Source organism: Dipodomys merriami, unplaced genomic scaffold, assembly GCF_024711535.1.
Source record: "Dipodomys merriami isolate MVZ:Mamm:240054 unplaced genomic scaffold, mDipMer1.0.p SCAF_164, whole genome shotgun sequence".
Classification (NCBI taxonomy): Eukaryota; Metazoa; Chordata; class Mammalia; order Rodentia; family Heteromyidae; genus Dipodomys; species Dipodomys merriami.
This window is the reverse complement of record NW_027202982.1, coordinates 2,049,121-2,073,464: the sequence shown is the minus strand read 5'-3', so window position 1 is coordinate 2,073,464 and position 24,344 is coordinate 2,049,121. Positions and strand designations below refer to the sequence as shown.

The following is a 24,344-nucleotide window of genomic DNA, read 5'->3' as shown; positions in this document are numbered from 1 at the left end:
GGGACCAGCACACACTCACAAATATATACCCACAATAAACAAAAAGAAAAAAAGGAAAGGACTGAGAAAATATGGAAATTAACACGATTTCCCTTCCCACCCACTCTCTTCAGTGGAATTCCATGTGGAATTCAGGAGTCCTTAGCTTCCTCCTCTCAGCTCTCCTTCCACATCAGTGTCAACCTTGTCTATCAGGAAGGTGCCCATCCTTTGCCCTCTTTTGGTACGCACTGCTTCTTTTCAATGGAATACAATCTCATCCTGTTAGCTGTGTTCTGTTCCCCAAATAACCCTGAGCTGGATCATTGATCCAACAGGAGTCATCGCCCACCTGCTGTTGCAAATCACATCAGTCTGCTTTGCAGGCTCAGCCTCCTGACCCCTGGGCACACATAGCAAAGATCAGGTGTGCCCAACCCTTCCCCATTACATACTTGTCAGCCGAAGCAGCATCAGACCAAAGCACTTGCTATGTGGAAATCTAATGCCCCTGGCGAAGCGAACATAAATAATCCAGTGATGGATCATATCCAAACATACCGAATTTCTGCTCATGTCCTGATGCAGTCATATCAAGCAGGGTAAATCCACAGGCACCAATATATCTCCATACTCTCTCATGTATCTTGCTGCTCTTTCCATGGATTGTCCACCTGGAGCTGAAAGGAAGGGAAATGTTTTAATTCGTATAGTTTATGGAACTAAAAATGGGCTCTGGATGTTCAGAAGTGTCTAATATTTTAGACTCAGGTCTCGCAGTAGTCTTGATCCCCTAGGGGAACAAAATGTACTTTGCTATTTATCATGAGGCTTAGAGACTTCAGCAGAGAAAAGCCAGGAAAACAGAAGCACCATGTTGAAGCATGGTGCCCTGGAGTAGGGGAGACACCTGGGGGGCCTCTGAGGGGACTCCTAGAATCTCAACTAAGATATCCCAACACTCAGTGCAGACACTCTTGAACAATATACATGCCTTGCCTCCCTGTCAATTCTACACACCATCCCACCATGCCCTTCCTTCAACAACCATTTGTAAATTGTCCCTCACAGAGCTGTCCCCCAGATAAGTACATAAATCCCTTTTTCCACATTAGAAAAACCAACCTGTGTCTCACCAGATGAACAATGTCAAAAGTCCTGCCAGGTATGGATGGCTCTAGTCTGAAATCCTAACTATTCCAGAACTTCACACCCAGAACAGTGCACTTAAAGCCAGCAAGAACAGACCATAGAAATGCAGGCTTGGAGGTTGGAATCAAGTGGTAGAGCACCTGTGATGCACATGCAAACTGAAAGAGAAAGACAGGAGACACAGAAGCAGAGGCAGAGAGACAGATTCATTCAAATTTCTGCTCATGTGCAGACACAGTCATCCCAGGCCTGGTCCATCCACAAACACCACTATATCTCCATGCTTTTTCAGGTCTCTTGTTTCTTCACAGGTTTGTCCACCTCTACCTGAAAGGAAAGAAAATTAGCTTAATTCACACATTTTTCCAGTGTAATCAGGGACTCTGTTTGCTCAGAATATTCTCAAATTTGAAACTCAGCTCCCTCAGCACTCTGATTCCCCTTAGAGAAATGTGGACTCCCAGGGCAGTTGCAATTGTAAGTAATCTGTATAGGAAAAAGGGTCTTTAAAATTTACTGTTTTTATTTTACTGTAAGTCTGAAATAAGAGATTTTTGGATGATGGCATTATGTTAGAATGGCAATTAGGTTTAGAGAGAACACACAAGAAACAGCTTGAGGCCAACTTTCAGCTTACTTTTCAACATTTAAAAGTCAGCTCCCTGTCAGCTCTCCTCTCACTGGAAGGAATGCTAGCTGGGGAATCCCCTAGCACTTGTCACTCAGCCTGGCTATGCTGGACTGAGACCTCTGCTGGGGATACTGGGTACACAGCAGTGTGAACATTCTGCATGACTCCCTCCCCTCCTGCAGATCTTCAATTCCACACCTCTCTGCTTTTCCACACCTTAGTGCTGTGGCTGAGTTCTACACCTCTTTCTCTGGAACAGCTTTGTTCTTAAGCTGTGGACATTACTTTGGGGGCCTTCAAACAGTAGCAGAGTTTGTGAAAAATGGTGACTATCCTGTGAGCCACGCTCTTCCAGCCCCATCACTTATTCCAGCTGGAGGCTATGGCCTCCCCCTGTGCCTGTCCAGAGGGAAGGGCATTTTCCACCAAGTGCCAACTCTCTAGTCTGCTCAGCCAGCTAAAAGAATCCTGGCCCCAGGTTAAGCTAGTACTGGAGCTGTGTGGGGAGCAGAGGGGAAGGACAGGCAGACTGGCACTTTGGCCTCTCTTCAGGCAACTGTTTGTCATCATTTTGCAATTGAATTTCTGAAGACAAACTGAATGTGTTAAGTTGTGCAGCTAAGCTGACTCTCCTTCATGGACAGAGGGCTGGTGGAAAGTGCCTGAGGAGTTGAGGTACAGTGGAATAGCCAAAGGCATCATTTTCCACTCCACACTTCTGGCACTCCCTTTTGAGTTTTCTTGGATGACCAGATAGGTACCCATGGCTTCATTGAACGCTCTGTCCTGGATTGCCTTTTCAATGTCAGCAATGTTGTAACCCATGTCCCATAGGACTGTGACACTAATGGGGTCCAACTTTCTGGGCAGTGGCTCATCAAGAAGCAGGCCAAACCCCACACCTACAGCCAGCCATGGCCATGGGTTTCTGATTGACATCCACAGTCAGCAGTTTGGAAAGGAGATAATGTCTCTTTGCAGATAGATAAAGGAGAGCTGTGTAACTGGCCTCAAGGATGTGTACCCATGTCTGCCATCTTCCTCCCCTCAAACAGCAACTTTCCTGTTGTCCTCACATACAGAAGCATACCTAGGATCCAAATGTCCTCTTTATAGGCATCATACATTTTGTATAGGAACATTTCTAGAAGTCTGAATATCAAGGCTCCACAAAACCCCTTTAGCAATTGCCCCAGCAACACCCTGATGCTCAGCCCCAAATTACTGACTTTGGCATTGCATTTGCCATCCACAGGATGTTCCTGTGTGTGAATCTATTCTTGTGAGGGTAGTGCACAGCACTCACCATCTCCTTGAACAGCCTCCTGGCTTCAAGGTGGTGACAGGAGGATTTGCCAGTCCACCCTGTCCTATACTGGCTGTTGTTACACATTTTGTCATGACTCAATTTCAAGGCCTTTTGAGTCAGGGTAGGGTGGAGATACTGCCTCTTGTCTCCTGAAGTGTTAGTCATTTGGTTTGGACTTTAAATGACATCAAGCTGAAATTATTTACATTGTTTCAAAACCAAACAAATTGATGTTCACATGTTTTTTGGTCATGTGTGGGACTTGAACTCAGGGCCTGGGCAGTATCCTTGAGCTCTAATGCTCAACCACTTTGAGCCACAATGTCACTTACAGTTTCCGGGGTTAACTGAAGATAAGTGTCTCATGGGCTTTCTACTCAGGGTGGCTTTGAATCTAGAACCTCAGGTCTCAGTCCCATAAGGAACTAGCATTACAGATGTGAGCCACCAGTACCTGGCACAAATAGGATTTTAAAAAGATGCCAAGTTTTAACCTTAGACAAGACCATGAGGTCTGAAGGGCTGAGACCTTATCACGACTTCTGCTTGGTAGTTCAAGTTCCTGTCTGCCATTGCTCTGTGAAGGACTCTATGTGTTTCTGAGTTAGCCCACGGCAATCTTTTTATTCCGTATTTTATTTCATTTTTAAAAGGTTTCAGTGACATTATTTTCCAAATATGTTTATGGAACAGCCACCATTGTCAACGGCTGGAAGTGGAACATTTCCCAGGGTGTTATTTTTAATAAGTCATTACTAACCATTATGATGCAGCATGGAACTCGTAATGGCTCTTGAAGGAAGGTGGAATCTTTCCTAATTAGGTTTTTATTATCTGTAAGTAATTGTACAGGACTGGGAATGTGGGTTAGTGGTCGAGTGCTCACCTAGCATGCACAAATCTCTGGATTTGATTCCTCAGTTTCATATACATAGAAAAGCCAGAAGTGGAACTGTGGCTCAAGTGGTAGAGTGCCTCAAGCAAAAGAAGCTCAGAGACAGTGCCAAGGCCAAGTTCAAGACCCAGGACTGACAAAAACACAGGAAGGGGTAAATGATCTGAATAGAAATTTCAAAAAATAAGAAATGCGGGAGTTCCGGGAAGATGGCAGAGGAGAAGCTGGAATCTGAACAAGCACTCACATAGAAAGCAGTTTTAGAGTTCCAGTGAACAGTCCTAAGCCAGAGAATCACACCAAGTGTGCCATCACAGAACAGAGAGTTAGACAAGAGAGGGGAAGCCAAGGCAAAAAGACACATCTGAGCGCCTGCCAGCAGCTGCCGCTGCGGCGGCAAGGTCGCGGCGGCGACCACCGCCGTGGGGTCATACCTGAGACACAGAGAGTCCGGGAGGAAGGAGCCAGATGCAGGGGACTAGCGGATTCTACTCAACCCCAACAAGAACTGACAAGGAAAAGACATCTTCATCCTGCAGTTTGCAGACCAGAGACAACCCAGGATCCAAGATTCGGCGTGAGTACAAGCCCGACGTCCTCACTCCTTCTCAGGGAGCAGAGAGGGGAAGGCCACCCCTCCCCCCCCCAGCACCGGTGATCTCCATCTTGGATACCGACAAAGCTCGGAGGAGCTGCTAGCTCCAGCTCAGGCCTTGGAATAAAACGAGTCATTTAGCAGGTCACAAGAACTTAACAGCAAAGTGACCTGCCAGACTCAGCTCCATCCAGGGAAAAGTCACCCAGCTCAGGCGTCAGCCATTGGAGTGGCTTTCCCCACTGGGTAACCAGAGCCAGAAGCTGCCCCTCCCTCTAGCAGCCACCACAATCAATTGAAAAACAGAAACCCTGAGAATGGCTCCAGGCTGGGCGCTGTGAGTTTTATCACAAAATAGCCCCAGGGATAAGCTACTGTTTGTTGAAAGGCCTCAACTCTACCCAGAACCTAGCCTCATCACTGCATCCCCCTCTTTTGTGATTCTCAAAGCTGATCAACCTCCCAGAAAACTAACCTGGGAAGGGGATCTCAAAATCTTGGGTAAAGCAGAGCATTTTTCTGCCTCTTCCAACAAACCGACTTAAGAAACAAATCAAGCCACAGGACCTCAAGCTGACCAGAGACTCCAACAAGAGTCTGGCTACAGACAAAAGGGAGATACAGGATTCTTCCCACATACACAAAAAAAAATAAATAAATAAAAGGACTTTTTTTTTTCTTCTTCTTCTTTTCTTTTTTTCGTTTGTTTTTTGTTTTTTTGTTACCATATATATATATATATATATATATATATATATATATATATAATTATTTTCTCTTCTAAAACTTTTATTAATATTTAATTTTTGCCTCTTCTGAAAAAATAATTGTTTTCCACTAGCTTTTTTTTTCTCCTCTTATAATTTTTATTTTAGGAATATGTGAATGAGCTTTTTTCTTTCTCTTCTTCTCTTCTTTCTCTTTTTCTTTCTTTCTTAATCATCTTTTTTTTTTGTCTAGCGCTACTGAACTTCTGATCTTTTCTTCTCCATTTCCCATCCTTAAAGTTTTTCACATCTCCTCTATGTCCCTCCCTTTCTGTCAACATATTCACATTCCTCTCTAAAGAGATGGTCTTTTAATCTCTATAATAACATTAATTTTTACGTTTCTATTTTTTTTCTGGTCTCTTTTCATTCCCCTTTCCGTCTCTTCCTTTTCTCTCTCTCTCTACTTGCATCCTACCCAACCCATTTCCTGCATTATGATTAGGACATAGTTAACTCTCCTTGTGCCTCCCCACACCAATCTATTCCTATTTTTTACCCACATCTCTCCCTAATCCTAATAATTTCAGGTTTTCCAAATTCTTTTCTGCAATACGAAGTCCTTTAACATATAGTTGTTCAATGTTGAATAGATGTATCTGTTGAACTAGATGCTATCTGTAGACTATTGACTGTACAAATGCAAACTTTGGTTGAGGGTTGCCTTAAGATAGTGTTCTAGCACAAAACTGGTGCTATCTTCATCTCAAATGGGCACAGTAAGCCGGAAAAACACAAGAAAAATGGCAAATTCGGGTATCTCAATTCCCAGTCCTGATAATCAGGGATTAGAACAGATAAAGAATAATCCAGAGGAGAGTTCCCAAATAGCTCTACAAACACTACTAGCAAACATGATAAATGAGAAGTTTGACAATGTACAAAGGACTCTGTATGAGTGTGATAGGGAGAGAGAGGAGGCATCCCAGAAGTTTATACAGGAATAACATAAGCGTGAGGAAGCTACTCAAAAACTGATACAGGATTTGCGTGAACAACTTGAGAATACTCAAAGAGAAAGGGAGGAATGGCGTGAGCTGGCAAAGAACACTCAAAGAGAACTGCAGGAATCCCAAGAAGGGGAAGAAAGAGAACTGCAGGAATCCCACAGACGGGAGGAAGCTAATCAAAGAGTAATTCAGGAATTGAGAGACCAGGTAGAGAATACACAAAGATCACTAAAGGCATTCATGGAATCCATTAAAAAAGAGCTGAAGGAAGTCAGGGAGACCACAAAGGGAATGCTGAATGGAACCCAACAGAAGGAATGGGAGTCCAAAGAAACCATAACCAATCAACTAAGTGATCTGAGAACAAACACAGAAAACCAAATTAAGGAAGTAAAGAAATTCATACAAGACCTAAAACAGAGCTTCAACAAAGAACTTGAAGCCATCAAAGCTGACCAATTAAAAGGAAAAGAGATAAAAAAGAAAGTAGAGAGTCTTGACAGCAGGTTAGACCATGCAGAAGATCGAATCTCAGGGATTGAAGACAGCCTAGATATTATAGAGAAAGTACATGCAACCATCTAAGACAAGTCCAAGAAATATGATAGGTCTATCCAACACCTGGAAGACACCATCAGAAGGCCCAATCTAAGGATAATGGGTGTAGAGGAGCACCTAGAAACATAAGTTAATGGTCTAGGAAATTTGTTCAACAGGATCCTAGCAGAGAACTTCCCAAACATACAAAAAGATAGGCCTATTCAGATAAAAGAAGCTTTTAGAACCCCAAATAGACCAGACCAGAATAGGACAACCCACCGTCACATTATAATCCACACAGGATCAACTCAGACCAAGGAAATGATCCTTAAAGCTGTCAAGGAGAAAAGGTTAATCACCTATAAAGGGACACCAATTAGAATTACCTCAGATTTCTCAGCAGAGACAATCAAAGCAAGAAGAGCCTGGAATGACGTATGCCATGCCCTAAAAGCAAACAACTATCAACCATGAATACTGTACCCAGCTAAACTCTCCTTCATAACTGAAGGCCAAATAAAAACCTTCCATAGCAAAGAAAAATTGAAACAATACATCTCCACCAAACAAGCCCTACAAAAGATTCCTTAAGATGTCCTACACATAGAAAACCAACAAGACCGCAACAAAGGCCCAGAAACTGCACCCAAACTGAGAATCCAAGAACCTTAGGAAGAACCCAGTTTTCACAGCCCCCAAGAAGGTGGATAACATGGCAGGAACTCCCAAATACCTCTCAGTCCTATCTCTTAACGTTAACGGACTGAACTCTCCAATTAAGCGACATAGACTGTCTAGATGGATTAAAAAAAAAGACCCTTCTATCTGCTGCCTGCAGGAGTCACATCTTGCCTGTAAAAACAAACACATTTTCAATGTTAAAGGCTGGAACAAATTCTACCAAGCAAACGGCCCTCATAAACAGGCGGGAGTTGCAATCCTAATATCAGATAAAATAGACTTCAAATTAAAATTCGTGAGAAGAGATAAAGAAGGTCGCTACATACTAATTAAAGGATTTCTCCTTCAGGAGGATATTACAATTCTAAATATCTATTCGCCAAACAATGGAGCACCCAAATTTATCAAAGAAACACTACTTTCGCTCAAATCCCATATAGATCCAAAGACATTAATTGTTGGGGATTTTAACACACCACTCTACCCACTAGATAGATCAACTCGGCAAAAACTCAACAGAGAAACCGCAGATCTAAACAGCTGCATAGGTCAACTAGATTTAAAAGACATTTACCGAACATTTCAACCAGCAGCATCAGAATACACGTTCTTCTAAGCAGCACATGGAACGTTTTCTAAAATAGACCACATTTTAGGCCACAAAGCAAACTTGTCTAAATTCAGAAAAATTGAAGTTATACCTTGCATTCTCTCTGACCACAAGGGAATAAAATTAGAACTCAACACCAAAAGCCACCAAAGAAAGTCTGGTATCACATGGAGGCTGAACAACACACTGCTGAATCACGAGTGGGTCATGGAAGAGATTAGAAAGGAAATTCAAATGTTCATGCTATTCAACAAAAATGAACACACAAATTACCAGCTCCTCTGGGACACAGCAAAAGCAGTACTCAGAGGCAAGTTTATAGCTCTGAGCTCCTACATCAACAAATTGGAGAGATCTGAAACTAACAATTTAATGACACATCTGAACCTCCTTGATAAAGAGCAGCAAGATAAACCCCAATCCAATAGACGGAAAGAAATAATCAAAATTAAATCAGAATTAAATGAATTAGTATCCAAAAAAAACTATAGAAAGAATCAACAAAACAAAGAGTTCGTTCTTCGAAAAACTTAACAAAATTGACAGACCCTTAGCAAACCTTATCAGAAAAAGAGAGAACACACCCAATTTAATAAACTCAGAGATGAGAATGGAAACATCACCATGGAAACAACCAAGATTCAGAACATTATAAGGGAATACTTCTCAAAACTTTATGCTAATAAGTTTGAGAACTTGACAGAAATGGACCTTTTCCTAGCAAATATTGACATGCCAAAACTAAATCAAGATGAGTTAAACGAGCTTAACAGGCCCATATCAAGCATTGAAATAGAAACTGCAATAAGAGACCTACCAGCTAAGAAAAGTCCAGGAGGAGATGGTTTTACAGCGGAATTTTACAAGGCCTTCAAAGCAGAGCTCACACCAATACTTCTCCAACTCTTCAATGAAATTGAAAGAGAAAGCTCACTACCGAACACATTCTATGAAGCCATCATAACCCTCATCCCAAAACCAGGCAGGGACTCCTCAAAGAAAGAGTACTATAGACCCATTTCTTTGATGAACATTGATGCAAAACTTCTCAACAAAATTTTCGCCAATCGACTTCAACAATTTATCCACAAATCATACACCATGATCAAACAGGATTCTTTTCAGGGATGCAAAGCTGGTTCAATGTATGCAAATCAATTAATATTATTCATCACATCAACAGGAGCAACAATAAGAACCACATAGTAATCTCAGTAGATGCAGAAAAAGCATTTGAGAAGATCCAACACCCCTTTATGATGAAGGTTTTGGAAAAATTAGGAATCCATGGAACATTCCTCAATACAATAAAGGCTGTATATGACAAACCTACAGCCAGCATTATATTCAATGGTGAAAAACTAAAGCCATTTCCTCTTAACTCAGGAACAAGACAAGGATGCCCACTCTCTCCACTTCTCTTCAATCTAGTATTAGAATGCCTAGCTACAGCAATAAGATAAGATGCAGACATAAAGGGGATCCAAATAGGGAAAGAAAAAATAAAACTCTCCCTCTTTGCAGGTGACATGATCTTGTATTTAAAGAATCCCATAGACTCCACTCCCAAATTACTCAAGGTGATTCAAAACTTTGGCAATGTAGCAGGTTATAATATTAACCCCCCAAAATCAATGGCTTTTCTGTATGCCAACAATGAGAAAAGTGTGGCTGAAATTAGGAAAGCAACTCCATTTGTAATAGTCCCACAAAAAATAAAATAACTAGGAATTAACTTACCTAAAGAATTTAAGGACCTCTACGATGAAAACTTTAAAATCTTGAAAAAGGAAATCAACACTGAACTTAAAAAATGGCAAAACCTCCCATGCTCCTGGATTGGCAAGATTAACATCGTGAAAATGGCAATACTTCCCAAGGCTATCTACAAATTCAACCCGATACCTATCAAAATTCCACCCTCATTCTTCAAGGAAATAGAAGAGGCAATCCAAAAATTCATATGGAACAATAAAAGACCCCGAATAGCAAAAACGCTCCTCAATGGAAAGAACACTGCTGGAGGAATATCAATACCAAATTTCTAACTCTACTATAAAGCCATAGTAATCAAAACAGCTTGGTATTGGCATAAGAAAAGACCTCAGGACCAATGGAATAGAATTGAAAACCCAGAAATGAACCTACAGACCTATAGCCATCTTATCTTCGATAAGGAAACTAAAACAATAGAATGGAAGAAAGACAGCCTCTTCAGTAAATGGTGCTGGCAAAACTGGTTAACTACATGTAGAAAACTAAAACTAGATCCTTATATATCACCCTGCACCAGAATCAACTCCAAATGGATCAAAGACCTTGAACTCAAAGCAGACACTCTGAAAACATTACAGGATGGAATAGGAGAAATCTAGGTCTCTTAGCTCAGGACCAAATTTTCTGAATAGAGACCCGGAAACACAACAAATCAAAGAAAGGTTGGACAAATGGGATTGCATAATGTTGCAGAGCTTCTGCAGGGCAAATGACATAGCTAGCAAGATCAATAGAATGCCCACCGATTGGGAGAAGATCTTTACTAGCCATACAACAGACAAGGGTCTCAAATCTAAAATATATTTGAACTCAAAAAATTAAACCACCCAACAACAAATCCTCAAAGAAAAAACTGCCCAATAAATCAGTGGGCGAAAGACTTAAAGAGAATCTTCTCTGAAGAAGAAAGGATGGCCAATAGACACATGAAGAAATGTTCAACATCCCTAGCCATAAAAGAAATGCAAATCAAAACAACATTGAGATATCACCTCACTCCAGTTAGAACAGCAAAAATCAAGAACTCTAACAACAACAGATGCTGGAGGGGATGTGGACAGAAAGGAACCTTACTTCATTGTTGGTGGGAATGTCAACTTGTTCAACCACTTTGGAAAGCAGTATGGAGGTTCCTCAAAAGACTTCACATAGATCTCCCCTATGATCCAGCAATCCCACTTTTGGGCATTTACCCAAATGTTTACAAACAAGACCACACTGAAGCTACCAGCACAACTATGTTTATTGCAGCATTATTTACCATAGCTAAGATATGGAACCAACCCAGATGCCCCTCAGTAGATGAATGGATCAAGAAAATGTGGTATATATACACAATGGAATTCTATGCCTCCATCAGAAAGAATGACATTTCCCCATTTGTTAGGAAATGGAAAGGTTTGGAAAAAATTATATTAAGTGAAGTAAGCCAGGCCCAAAGAAGCATAGGTCCCATGGTTTCCCTTATTTGCAATGTCTAGTATAGGTATGAGTCAAGCGGAAAAGGTCAGATAATGTGATTTTCGGAAAATGAACCCTTAAATATGTTTTTTAATGATTTCGTTTCTTTCATGCATGTGTTTCTAACGCATTTATAAGATTATTTCTTTGTTGCTTTGTATGTCCCTCCCCCACAGTGTAACTCCCGCTTTCACTATATTTGATGTCAGTATAACATGTGGAGGAGATGGGGACAAACAAGTGGTTTAAGGTTTCAGGTGGACCTGTTGCAACAATGAGAAGTACAAAATGTCATGTCAAAACCAGCTTTACAATGTCGGTGTGGGGGCAGGAGTGGGGTATGATTGGGTGGAGGGGAGGGGGGAGGCTGGGAAGGGAGGTGAAGGTAAACAAAGGAGGAGGCTGCAATGCTTGGTAAGAAATGTATGCATTATCCTGCCCATGTAATTGTAACCCCTCTGTACAGTATGTTCTCAAATAAAATAAAATAAAATAAAACAAAAAAAAAGAAATGCAAATAGCCAAAAATATATGAAAAAAATGTCCAGTGTCTTTAGCCATGCTGGAAAACTTTTTAAAAAAATCAAAACGATAGAAAGATAACATATGCTGGCTATGATGTAGAGAGACAGATTGTAAATTGATACAAGCATTATGGTAAACAATTTGAAGGTCTCTAAATAAATACATGAGCTCACGTACAATTATACTATGTCTATTTCAAGATTATTTATACCAGCTTGGCTATAGAATCAGTCTAAATGTCTATCAATGGAGAAATTGGTAATGATCTTTCTCTTTCACACACATATATACATGCACACACACACACACAAAGGAGAATTTTCCAGGCATAACAGTGATTGGAAAGCTATCATTTGGAGCACAATGGAGGCAACGATTAAGTAAAGTTATCGAGACAAATGGCCCAGGGTCGCTCAGATATGTAGAGAACAATGACGACCATGGACTAGTGCTGACCAGAGGTTGGGGAGGAGGAATGAAAAGGGGAAAGGTGAGGTTTGTTTGATCAGTGTGTCATGTCCTGTGTATGATTACTACTTGCTTATAAAAAGTATCAATATTAAGATTGTCATCTTCCATGACCAGAAGAGAACCGTTTTTTCCTGCCTACATGACTCCACTGCAGCCTAGGCCCCTGCCCCTGGCCCTAGGTGGTCTTCCCATTCGCCCTACTATGTCCCTCCCAAAATCATCCTTGTAAACACAACCCACAGCATACTATTGTCTGTGTGTATGTGAGTGTGTGTGGGTGCAAGCACAGGCCAATATGTGGACTTGAACTCCCTGTTCAGTGTGAATGCTCTACTCCTTAAGCCACAGCTCCACTTCCAAGTTTTCTGGAATCATGCAATTTTCTACCCAGAATAGATTTGAATAATGACCTGTCAGCAGCCAGCCCTAGAATACTTTATCTGCATGCATGTTCTATTTACTATAGCACCATTCACAATAATATAGGGAATCATTCAAGTGTCCATCACTGGACGAATAAAAAGACAGTACATACATATTGTAGTACATTATTCAGCCTAAAAAAATAAAAATAAAACTGCCTGGTACAGGTGGCTCCTGCCTGTCATCCTGTCTACACAGGAGATAGGAGGATTGAAGTCAAAGCCAGCCCAGGCAGGATATCCATGAGAGTCTTACTTCAAATATCCATCAGAAAACCAGGAATGGAGCTGTGCCTCAAAGTGGTAAAGTGATAGTCTGGAGCTAAATGCTCAGGGACCACTTACTGTCCCTAATTCAAGCACCAAAAAGGAACCAGAAAAAAGAAACCAACACTCAGACACTATGGATGGATCTGGAGGACACTCAGTTTCATGAAGTAATACAGCCAGAGGAACACCAATATCACACACACCCTTTCATATTTAAAGAAATGTGGCTTTAGAGTAGATAGGAGAACCACAGGACATTGTTGAAGCAGCCTCCTTTGGTGAAGTGGAGAGCCTCTGCTACCAAGAGGCTCCTGTGACTTCTCTGATCCTGTTCTCTCCACTGAGCCCAGGCTTCCTTGCTGCAGCCACACTGGCATTTGCACTGTAGGATCTGGGGGCCACTGCTATTCCAACTGCCTGGAATGCGTTTCCCGACACCCAGCTGCTCACTCCCCTATTCTTCCCCAAAACACCCTTGCCAAATAGGTCTACTCTGATACTTAAAAATACAACCTTGTGCACATGTGTACACAACACACATCTGCAAACACACAAAAACACAGAGTATTTCCAACACTCATCCTGATTCTTTCTGCCTTAATCTTCCTTTTAATATATACTATGTAGTACTTTTATAAGTTTGGGTATTCTCACTCTCCATGCTTGAGTGTAAACCCACAGAGATAATTTTATGCTGTTCTCAGCATTCTGTCAGTCTTCAGCATGATGTCACTCATCCTGTAGGCACTCAGTAAATGTCCATTGAATGAAAGCCTACCCATTCCCTCACACATTTAATCAACAAGTATACTGCCATACATGGTCAAAGCTCTTTCCTACTGTTTTCCCATGACTCCTCTACACAACCCCTGTCACCCTTGCCTCGTGGTCTCCCCACCTGTGTTCCCAAGCCCTTTGCCTAAAGCTTTGTGACCCTCAATTTTACATATGGAGATGGTGTGCACACACCAAATAACCTGTTCCTCCTCTGGGAAGCCTTTCCATACCATCTGAACTCCTTACTGGAGTTCTTCCAAGTCTCTCTGTAAGCCATGAACCCGTCCTAGCTAATGGTCTGTGTGACATTGTGGCTAACCTGTGGAACCCTCATCCTCAGGCCAACTTTTCGTCTTCTCTCCAAGTACTGAGCCAAATGCACTCCAGCTGTTCCACAAAGGTTTAGGAGTGTTCGAGGATGCCCATGCATCATACTGTCAATTGAAAAGTCAAAGGAATACCTGAGTTTTGGAGAGTGAGCTCATCTGGCCCCAAAAGACTGGCATGAAATCATAAAATGACTTGCCTCCTGGTTGGCACAAGGCCCTGCCCACAGCCCCAAGGGTACACAATGCCCCTCTCCCTCATCTCCATAATGCAACCCAACACTGAAATCCCACCCAGTGCAGCAGTGACGAGGCACCCTATCTACTGCCCTGGGACTACTAGAAACTAGCTTCAAGCCAAACCCACTGCTGGGAACTGAAACCTAGTCCCTCATTTCAGGACCCCTGAGACAACGAAAAAGAACTTAGAAACCATGGAAATTCACAGTACGTCCCTCCCCATCCACCCATTTCACTGACCAATGATCCTTGCGGAATTCAGAAGTCCCTAGTTTCCTCCTCTCAGCTCTCCTTCAGCATCCGGGTCAACCCTGTCTATCAGCAAGGTGCCCATTTCTTGTATATTTTTGGCTCTCAGTGCTTCTGTAACAAAAATCCTATCTTATTCTCTGGGAAGAGCTCTGTTCCCTAATTACCCCAGAGATATACCACTGTTTCACTGGGAGCCTCAGCCTTCTCCTGCTGCAAATCTCATCAGTCTTCCTTGCACGCTCAGTCTCTTGACTCCGGTGAACATACAACAGAGGTCCAATGTGTCCAACACCTCCCCATCACACACCTGTCTTCCAAAGGCAGAATCACCCTCAGTACTTCCATCGTGTAGAAATCTAATGTGCTGCTGAATGAATATCACAGTGTTGGAGGTTCATATCCAATCTTACTGAATTTCTGCTCATGTCCACATGTACTCATCTCCATCCACATGCTCCTATATTTTCATGCTTTCTTAGGTCTCTTGCTCATTCAAAGGTTTCTCCACCTCTAGTTGATAGGAAGGAAAAGTATTGTATTTCCTACATTTTTTGGTTCAAAAATGGGCTCTGGAGACTTATAGTGTGGTAATATTTGAAACTCAGCTTCCTCCACACTATGTGCCCTAGGACAATAATCAGGCCCTACTCTTCTTCCATGAGACCTAGAGGCTTCCCCTGGGAACTGACAAGGAAAAGGAAGCACCATGCCCAAGCCTGGTGCTCTGGGGAAGGTGGTGTCAACTGGAAGCATCTTTGGGGACTCAAAGGGTCTCTCCTAAGAATCTGACAAATCCCAGTGTTGAAACCCTTGTATTATGGAAATGTAATTCTCTATCTTTTCATTTTCCCCATGCAGCCCAACCCAATACCCTTTCCTTCCGCAAACATTTTTAAGTTGTCCCTCATACAAGTACACAATTTCCTTTTGTCATAACAGAGAAACCAACCTGTGCTGTACCAGATTCACAAAGTCTAGGTGCTAAAGGCTCACCTGTATAATCCTAACTACTGCACACGCTGACACTGAGAAGACAGTAGATAAAGCCAGCCTGAGCAGACTCCATGTCCAACTCTGTAGAAAATCAGGCCTAGAAGAGTGACTCCACTGGTAGAACATCAGCCAGAAAAACACCCACACTCAAGAGAGAGAAAGGGAAAGAGGGGACCTGAGGGGGAGAAAGAAAATGGACAGAGAGAAAAACAGAGGGACATGCATACATACCTAAAGACAGAGAGACAAAGAGACAAATTCAGGAGAAAGGATTGAGTGAGAAGGAATGGGATAGGGAGAAAGTGATTAGAGGGAGGAGAAGAGGAGAAGAAGAATGGTGGTGTAAAAAAGGAGAGATTAGAGACAGTAAAGGGGAGGATGGCCCAAGGAAAGGCCACAGAGGAAAAAGGAGACTGAAAAACAGAGTTCAAGCCAGCACACTCCGAAATGCATACACACAAAAACAAAAAGAGAATAAAAAAGCATTGAGAAATCATGGAAATTAATATTACTTTCCTCCCCAAATGCCCTATTCACTGAACACTGTTCCATGAGGAGTTCACCATTCCTTACTTTCCTCCTCAGCTCTCTTTGAGTATCAGTATCAACCCTGTCTTAAACCAGTTATGCATCATTTGTCTATTTGGAACCTTATTGCTTCTCTCACCAGAAACCTATCTCATACTTTGAGAATAGCATTGCTCCCCAAATACCCCTGAGCATTACCACTGATCCACCAGGAGCCCCAGCCCTCCTCTTGCCTCTAATCTCATCAGTCTACTCTTCAGGTTCAGCCTTCTGACCCAGTGTACACATAGAAAACGTCAGGTTTGCCCAACTCCTCCCCATCACACACTTCTCACCCAAAGGCAGCATCAATCCTCAGCACGGCCTTTGTGTGCAATTCTACTGCCCTGGGTGAACCAATACAAATAATCTAGTGTGAAGGGTCATATATAATCTTACTGAATTTTTGTTCTTGTGGGAAGGCAGTCATCCCAGGAAGGGTCCATCCACGGGTGTGGTCCATATACAACCAATGTCCGTCCAGGCTATGTCCTTCCACAGATCCCAGTTTATATCCATGATTCCTGAGGTTTCCTGTTCCTTTACCACCTCTAGCTGAAAGGAAGGGAATATATTTTAATTCATACACTTTGTGGTTCCAAAAATGGCCTCTTGATGTTCAGAATGTTCAAATATTTAAAACTTGGCTCCGATAGCATTCTTTATTCCACACGAAGAAAAATTGGGCTCTGCTATTCTTCCATGAGGCCTAAAGTATTTACTGGGAAATGGAAGCACCATGCCCATGCTGGGTGCTCTGGGAAAGGGGGCCTCTCTGGGGACTCATACAGTCTCTACTAATATTCTGACACCTCTCAGTGCACCTTTAAAGTGCACATGTCATCCTTCCCTGTCCATTTACACCAACCCATTACACCCTTGCTTCCACAACCAATTGTAAGGTGACTCTTACACAGCTGTCCCTCATATAAATACACAAATCCCCTTTCAAAACAGAGAAAGCAACCTTTGCCTCACCAGATTAACAAAGCCAATTGCCTTCCCTGATGCTGTAGGCTCATTTCTGTAATCCTACCTATCTGCCAAGTTGACACCTTGAAGATTGCATTTACAGCAAGTCTGGGAAGACTCCATCTTCAAGTAATTAGAGAAATGCAAGCCTGGAAGTGTAACTCAAGCAGGAGAGAACCAGACATATCCATGAAAACTGAGAGAGAGAGAGAAAAGAGAAAGACAGAGATGGAGAAAGGGAAAGAAGAAATAAGAGAGAAGTGTAGAGAGAGAGGAGTAGTGAGGGAGGTGGGGAGAGAGAGACAGGTTCAAGAGCGGGAAGAGAGGGAAAGGGAATGGTAGAGGGAAGTAGAACAGCAAGAAGAGGAACAGGAGAATTAGAATAGCAGTAGTTATGGGAGGAGTGAAAACAATGAAGAGAAATGGTGGGGAGGAGCAGGGAGAATGTGAGAAAAGTGGAGAGAGAACAGAGATGGCAAAGGATACAGAGCATAAGAAAAAAAAGCACTGAGGTGTAGCAGCACACACAAACACATACACACAACAAACAAAAGGAAACAATAAAAGAATAACGATTGAGAAATCTTACAAATCAACAGTTAATACCTTCCCAATCACTTTCTTCACTGAAGAATGGCACATGTGGAATTCAGGATTCCTTAGTTCCCTTCTTAACTTGCCTCCTGTCTTCTCCTTTACATTTAGTGTCCACTCTGTCATTTACTTTGTACCCATCTTTTCCCTCTTGTAGCTCATATTGGGACTCTTACGAGAATCCCATTTTGTTCTTTCAGGGGAGATCTGCTCCCGAATAGCTCTGAACTGGACCACTGATCCCACCTCCTGCAGAAAATCTCATCAGTCTGCTCTGCAGGCTTAGCCTCCTGATATCAGTGCACACATAGCAAAAGCCAGGTGTTGGGGCTGGGAAGGTGGTTCAGTGGTAGAGTGCTTGCCTTGCATGCATAAGTCCCTGGGTTCGATTCCTCAGCATTGCATAAGCAGGGAAAAAAGGTGGAAGTGGAGCTGTGGCTGAAGTGGTAAAGCGCTAGCCTTGAGCTGAAGAGCTGAGGGACAGTGCCCAGGCCCAGAGTTCAGGCCCCATGACAGGACCCCCTTCCCTCAAGAAAAAAAAAAATGTCAGGTGTGCCCAATTTCTCCCCATCACACAGTTGTCTCCCAAGAGCAGACAGCATCATCCTGCACCACTCCCTCTCTGTGGAAATCTAATGGCCCTGGCTAAACCAACACAAATAACCCAGTGGAAGAGGTCATATTCAATCTTACCGAATTTTCACTCCTGTCCAGATGCAGTCATCCCAGCAGGGTCCATCCACAGGCACCACTGTATCTTTATGCTTTCTTGGGTCTCGTGCTCATTCACAGGTTTCTCTGATAGGGAGAAAATGTATTTAATCCATACATTTTCTTTCATTAAATAATGAGCTCTGGATGTTCAGAATGTTCTCAGATTTGAAACTCTGCTCCCCTGGCAATCTGATTTACTAACCAGAAAACTTGGGCTCTGCTCTTTTTCCATGAGGCCTAAAGTCTTCACCTGGGGACTGCTAGGGGAAAGGAAGCACCCTGCCCAAAGCCTGGTGTTTGGGGGAAGTTGTGTCAGTAGGGGGACTCCCTGTGGATGAACAGATTCTCTACAATACCTCTCACTCCTTTCTGTGCTGACATACTGGCACTGTGCACAGGTTCTTTCCACCCTGTCCATTCTGCACAACCACCCACCACATGTTTCCCTCCTCAAACAGTTCCAAGATGTCTCTCACACATCTGTCCCTCAGATAAGTACACAAATCCCTGTGCTACACCAGATTAACAAGGTCAGAAACATTGCTGATGGTGGTGGATCATGCTTGTAATCATAGTTCTTCCAAAAGGTGACACCAGAAGATCAGAATTTAAACCAGCCAGGGCACACTCCATCTTCAATTAAGTAGAAAAATGCTGGCTTAGAGGTGTGACTTAAGTGATAGAGCAAGAGCTATGAACATGCCAACTCAAAGAGAAAGATCTAGAGAGGCAGGAGAGAAAAAGACAGATTTGTGAGTACAGTGGATGGGAGAGAGAATAGAAGAGGAAGAGAAGAGGAGAGAGAAGAGGGAAAGGGGAAGAAGAGACGGAGAGGAATGGCTTGGAGGGAAGTGAGCTGGAAAGGGGAAGAGAGACAGGAAATAGGGAGAAAGAAGAGACAGAAAAGGAGACAAAGAGAAAATCACTCAGTTCAAGTGCCAGTACCAGCACACACTCACAAACACATGCAAACAACCACAAAATAACCCAAAGAAAATAAAATCAAACGAGAGACACAACATGGAAATCAACAGTAATTCCCTGTCCACCCGTCTTCACTACAGATGGTTCCATGTATAATTCAAGAAACCTTAGCTTCCTCCTCTCAGCTCTCCTTCAGCATCAGTGTCAACCCTGTCTATCAGCAAGGTGCCTATTATTTGCCCAATTTTGGCCCTCATTGCTTCACTCACCAGATTCCCCTCTCATTCTTTCAGCTGAGTTCTGTTCCCCAAGTGCCCCTGAGCCAGCCCACCTCCTGCTGCAAATCTCATAAGTTTGTCCTGCAGCTTCAATCTCCTGGACCCAGTGCACATATAGCAAAGGCCAGGTGTGCCCAAGTGCTCCCCACGGCTCATCACCTAAAAGCAGCACCAGCCCTCAGCATTGCCTCTGTGTGGATTTCTAATATCCTAGCTGAACCAACACACATAACCCAGTGGTGGAGGATGATATCCTATCTTAACAAATTACTTTTCATGTGGGAACACAGTCTACCCAGGCAGGGTCCATCTTCAGGTAAAGCCCATCCAGGCCCTGACCATCGGAACTACTTATAAGCAGAAGGACACAAGCAACTACTATTATCCACACTTTCTCAGGTCTCTTGCTCCTTCAGAGATCACTCTCACTCTGGTGAATGGAAAGAAAAAATGCTTTAATTCATATACTTTGTAATACCAGAAATTGACTCTGGATGTTAAAAATGTTCTAATATTTGAAACTCAGCTTCCTTCCCTCCATGGTTCCCATAGGAAAAAAATCAGGCCCTCCTATTCTACCATGAGACCTATATTCTTCCCTTGGGAACTTACAGGGAAAACACCATGGCCAAAGTCTATGCTCTGGGGAAGCAGGTTCAGCTGGGGCCTCTTTGGGGAGTCTCACAAGGTCTCTACTAAGAACCAGACACCTCTCAGTGTTGACACCCTTGCACTGTGGAAATGTAATTCTCTGCCTATTGTCATCCTACACACTAGCCCACCATAGCCTTCCTTTCTAAACACTTGTGAGTTGTACCTTACACAGCTATCCCTCACATAAGCATACCAATCCCTTTTGAAACAACAGACTAACCAACCCGTGCTCTACCAGATTCACAACGTCCAAAGAACTGCTAGCTCCTGGAGGCTCATGTGTGTAATCCAAACTATTCTACTAGTTGACATTGGGAAGTCTGCAGACAAAACCAGCCTGTGTAGACTCTACTTATTGCAACCAGAAAAATTCAGGACTAGAGGTGTGACTACAGAGGTAGATCACCAGCCAGAAACATGTAAACTGAAAGAAAAATGAGAGTGAGAGACTGAGACAGACAGAGAGAGAGAAAGAGAGAGAGAGAGAGAGAGACAGACAGACAGACAGACAGACAGACAGACAGACAGACAGACAGACAGACAAACAGACAGACAGACAGAATCGGCGGAAAGAGACAGAGACAGATTCAGGAGGAAGAAAAGGGTGAGATGGAATGGGAAAGGGAGAAGAGGGGAAACATCAGAAATGAAGGAGAAGAGGAAAATATGAGGGAGTAGGAATGAAGAGAAATGGTAGAGGGGGGAGAGCAAAGAAAGTCCAGGAGGAAAAGGAGACTCGGAGAGAAAACCAGACAAGTATAGAGTACAAGCCATTATACCACCACACGCTCACAAATGGATCCAATAATAAAGAAAAAAGAAAGACAATAAAGAAAAATCATGGAGACATCATGGAAATTCACAGTTCTTCCCTCCACACCCACCCTCTTCAATGAAGTCTGGTCCATGTGGAGTTCAGGACTGTTAGCTTCCTCCTCTCACCTCTCCTTCAGCATCAGTTTCAACCCTGTCCATCACCAAGATGCCTGTCCTATGACCACTTTGGCCCTCACTGCTTTTCTCACCAGAAACTCATTATTTGAGAAGAGCTCTGTTCCCTAAATACCCCTGAGGTGCACCACTGATCCCACAGGAGCCCCAGCCCACTTCCTGCTGCAAATCTCATCATTATGCAGTGCAGGCTCAGCCCTCTGAGCCCAGCCCCCCCCATAGCAAAGGCCAGCTGTGCCCAACTCTCCCCATCCCACACTTGTTACTCAAGGGCAGCATCCGCCCTCAGCACTGCCTCTGTGGGAATCTAATGACCTTGCTGAATCAAAACAAATTTCACAGTGGAGAAGGCTCACATCCAATCTCACTGGATTTCTGTGGAAATGCAGTCAGCCCAGGCAGGGTCCAGCCACAGGCACCACTATATAGCCATGCTTTCTCGGGTCTCCTGTTCCTTCACATAATTCACCACCTGTAGCTGAAAGCAAGGGAATATATTTTAACTGGTACACTTTGTGATTCCAAAAACGGACTCTTGCTGGTTCTCCCTGCAGAAAATTAGGGTTTACTTTTCCATGAGTCCTACAGTATTTCCCAGGAAACTGCCAGGGGAAAGGAAGCATCATGCCCAAAGCCTGGTGCTCTCGGGAAGGGGGTGTCAGCTGGGGGCTTCCCAGGAAACTACCAGAATCTCTAGAAAGATATGACAACACTGAGCGCTGACCCTTTGTGCAGTACACATGTTCCTCCCTCCCTGTCCATTTGCACACCAGGCCACCACCCCCTTCCTTCAACACCATTTGTAAGGTGTCCCTCACACAGCTGTCCCTTACAGAACTACACAAAACCCTTTCAAATAACAGAGAAGGCAACCTGTGCTACACCAGACTAACAAAGTCTAATGTGTTGCCTGATGCTGGAGGCTCTTGCCTGTAATCCTAGCTATCCCACAAGTTTACCTGCAACATTATACAGACAGCACTTTGGGAAATTCCTTCCTCAATTAACTAGAGAAATGAAAGCCTGGAGGTATGACTCAAGTGGGAGGGAACTAGTTATGACCATGTAAACTGAAAGAGATGAAGAGAGAGATAGGAGAGACAGAGAAAAAGACATTGTGAGAGACTGATTCAAGAGCAGGGAGAGAGGAAGACAGAATGGAACAGGAAGATTCATGAGGAGGGAATAGGAAGAGAAGAAGAGGGAGAAGAATGAAAGGGGAAGAATAGGAGGAATGTAAGAGGGAGAAAGAAAATTAAGGAAGGTAGTTGGGATGGGGTGGAGAGGTGAGAAGGTGAGGATGAGAAGAGAGTGCAAAGGAGACAGAAAGAGAGAAAAGCAGAGTTCAAGCTCCAGTACCAGTACACATGCAAAACACGTACACACAACAAGCCAACATGAGATAAAAGAAAAAGCATGAAGAAATCAAGGAAAGTCAGAGAACTTCCCTCCCCACCCACCCTCTTCACTAAATACTGGTCCATGTGGAGTTCAGGATTCCTCAGCTCTTTCCTGACCATCCTGAGTTGTCATACAGCATCAGTGTCAGTCCTTTCTTTCAATAAGGTGCCCATCCTTTACCCTCTTTTGGCCTTCCTTGTTTCTCTCACCACAATCCCATCTCATTCTTTGAGGGGAAATTTGCTTCCCAAATGGCCCTGAGTTTGATCTGATTCACCCAGAGGTCCAGGCCACTTCCTTCCACTGTCTACTCTGAAGGCTCAGCTTCTTGACCCAGAGCACAAATAGCAAAGGCCATGTGGACCCAACTCCTCCCCATCACTCCCTTGTCACCCCCCGAAGCTGAACCAACACATATGACCCAGTGGTGGAGGGTCACATCCAATGATACCAAGTCTCTGCTCATATTCAGAAACAGTCAGCCCAGTCAGGGTCCATCCACAGACAAAGTCCACCAAGCATCCATCCACAGGCACCACTGTATCTCCATACTTTCTCAGGAATTGTGCTCCTTCTCACGTTTCTCCACCTTTACCTTCAAAGAAGGGATATTATTCTACTTCATATCCTTGGCCAGTCTAAACAGTGGCGCTGGTTGGTCAGACTGTTCTCTTATTTGAAACTCAGCTAACCCAACCTTCTGCTTCCCCTTAGAGAAAATGGGGGCTCATGGGAGGAGTTGCAATTCAAAACAACCTGTCTAGGTAATAGGGTCTCTTTGATAGTGAGCAAATAAACAACTCTGAAAAAAGAGATTCTTGGATGATGGTTTTATGTTGGGATTATGATGAGATTTAGAGAGAAATCACACAGGCAGGAGAGTGCATTGAAATGGAGGAAAGTAGGGGAGAAAACATTGAAAGTGCACTGGGTGAATGGCGACAGGTATCTCTCCATTCCCAGTGAAGATTTGCCTTTATGCTCCAACCTAGCCAGGGTAACTAGTGTGCTCAGGTGTTGTACCCAGTCACCTAGAGACTGCGGAAGGAGAAGCAGAGTCCAGGATGTGTCCTGCCCCTCATATGCATGGATTCCTATACCAACAAGCTCAAAGGCCTCACCTTGAACCGAACTAAAGAACTCAATAAACTGGCAAGTCGGGACACAAGCAACCTACCTGGAAGGTTAGATGACCCGCTGCAGAATTTGGGACAAAAACACCTTAGTGTTGAGGGCACAAATGGGAAAGGTTGTTCAATGAAGTGACAATACTCAAGTAAGGGATCAATGTGGATATGCCCAGCTCAGAAGGTACAGGCAGCTTGAGGCCCCTTTCAGCTTACCTTTCAGCATTGGAAAGCCTTGGTGATGTCAGCTATCCTTTCTCCAGAAGAAATCCCTGCTGGTGAATCACACAACCTGGCCATGCTGGCCTGAGACGTCCGCAGGGTGAACTTCCTGCACGACTCCTTCCCCACTTGCAGCTCTTCAATTGCACACCTCTCTGCTTTTCCACACACCAGATAGTCACCCCGAAGGTCTGAGTCTGGTGGGTGGTTTTCAATTTTGCTGTTTCAGAGTTCTGTACCCATTTCTCTGGGCCAGCTTTACTCTCAATCTGTGGACATTACTTTGGGGCATTCATGACTTACAGCTCTTCAATTCCA

The 24,344-nt window shown here is 43.4% G+C and overlaps 1 long non-coding RNA gene across 1 annotated transcript; it reads right to left on the bottom strand.

Annotated features, from left to right (window-relative positions):
• Positions 1 to 1,110: 1,110 nt before the first annotated feature.
• LOC138828795 (uncharacterized) lies at positions 1,111 to 18,533 on the bottom strand. Its single transcript, XR_011372364.1, has 3 exons — positions 18,449 to 18,533; positions 16,589 to 16,744; positions 1,111 to 1,458 (listed from the first exon to the last, which is right to left on the bottom strand). It is a non-coding gene; the product is annotated as an uncharacterized lncRNA (long non-coding RNA).
• Positions 18,534 to 24,344: the final 5,811 nt, after the last annotated feature.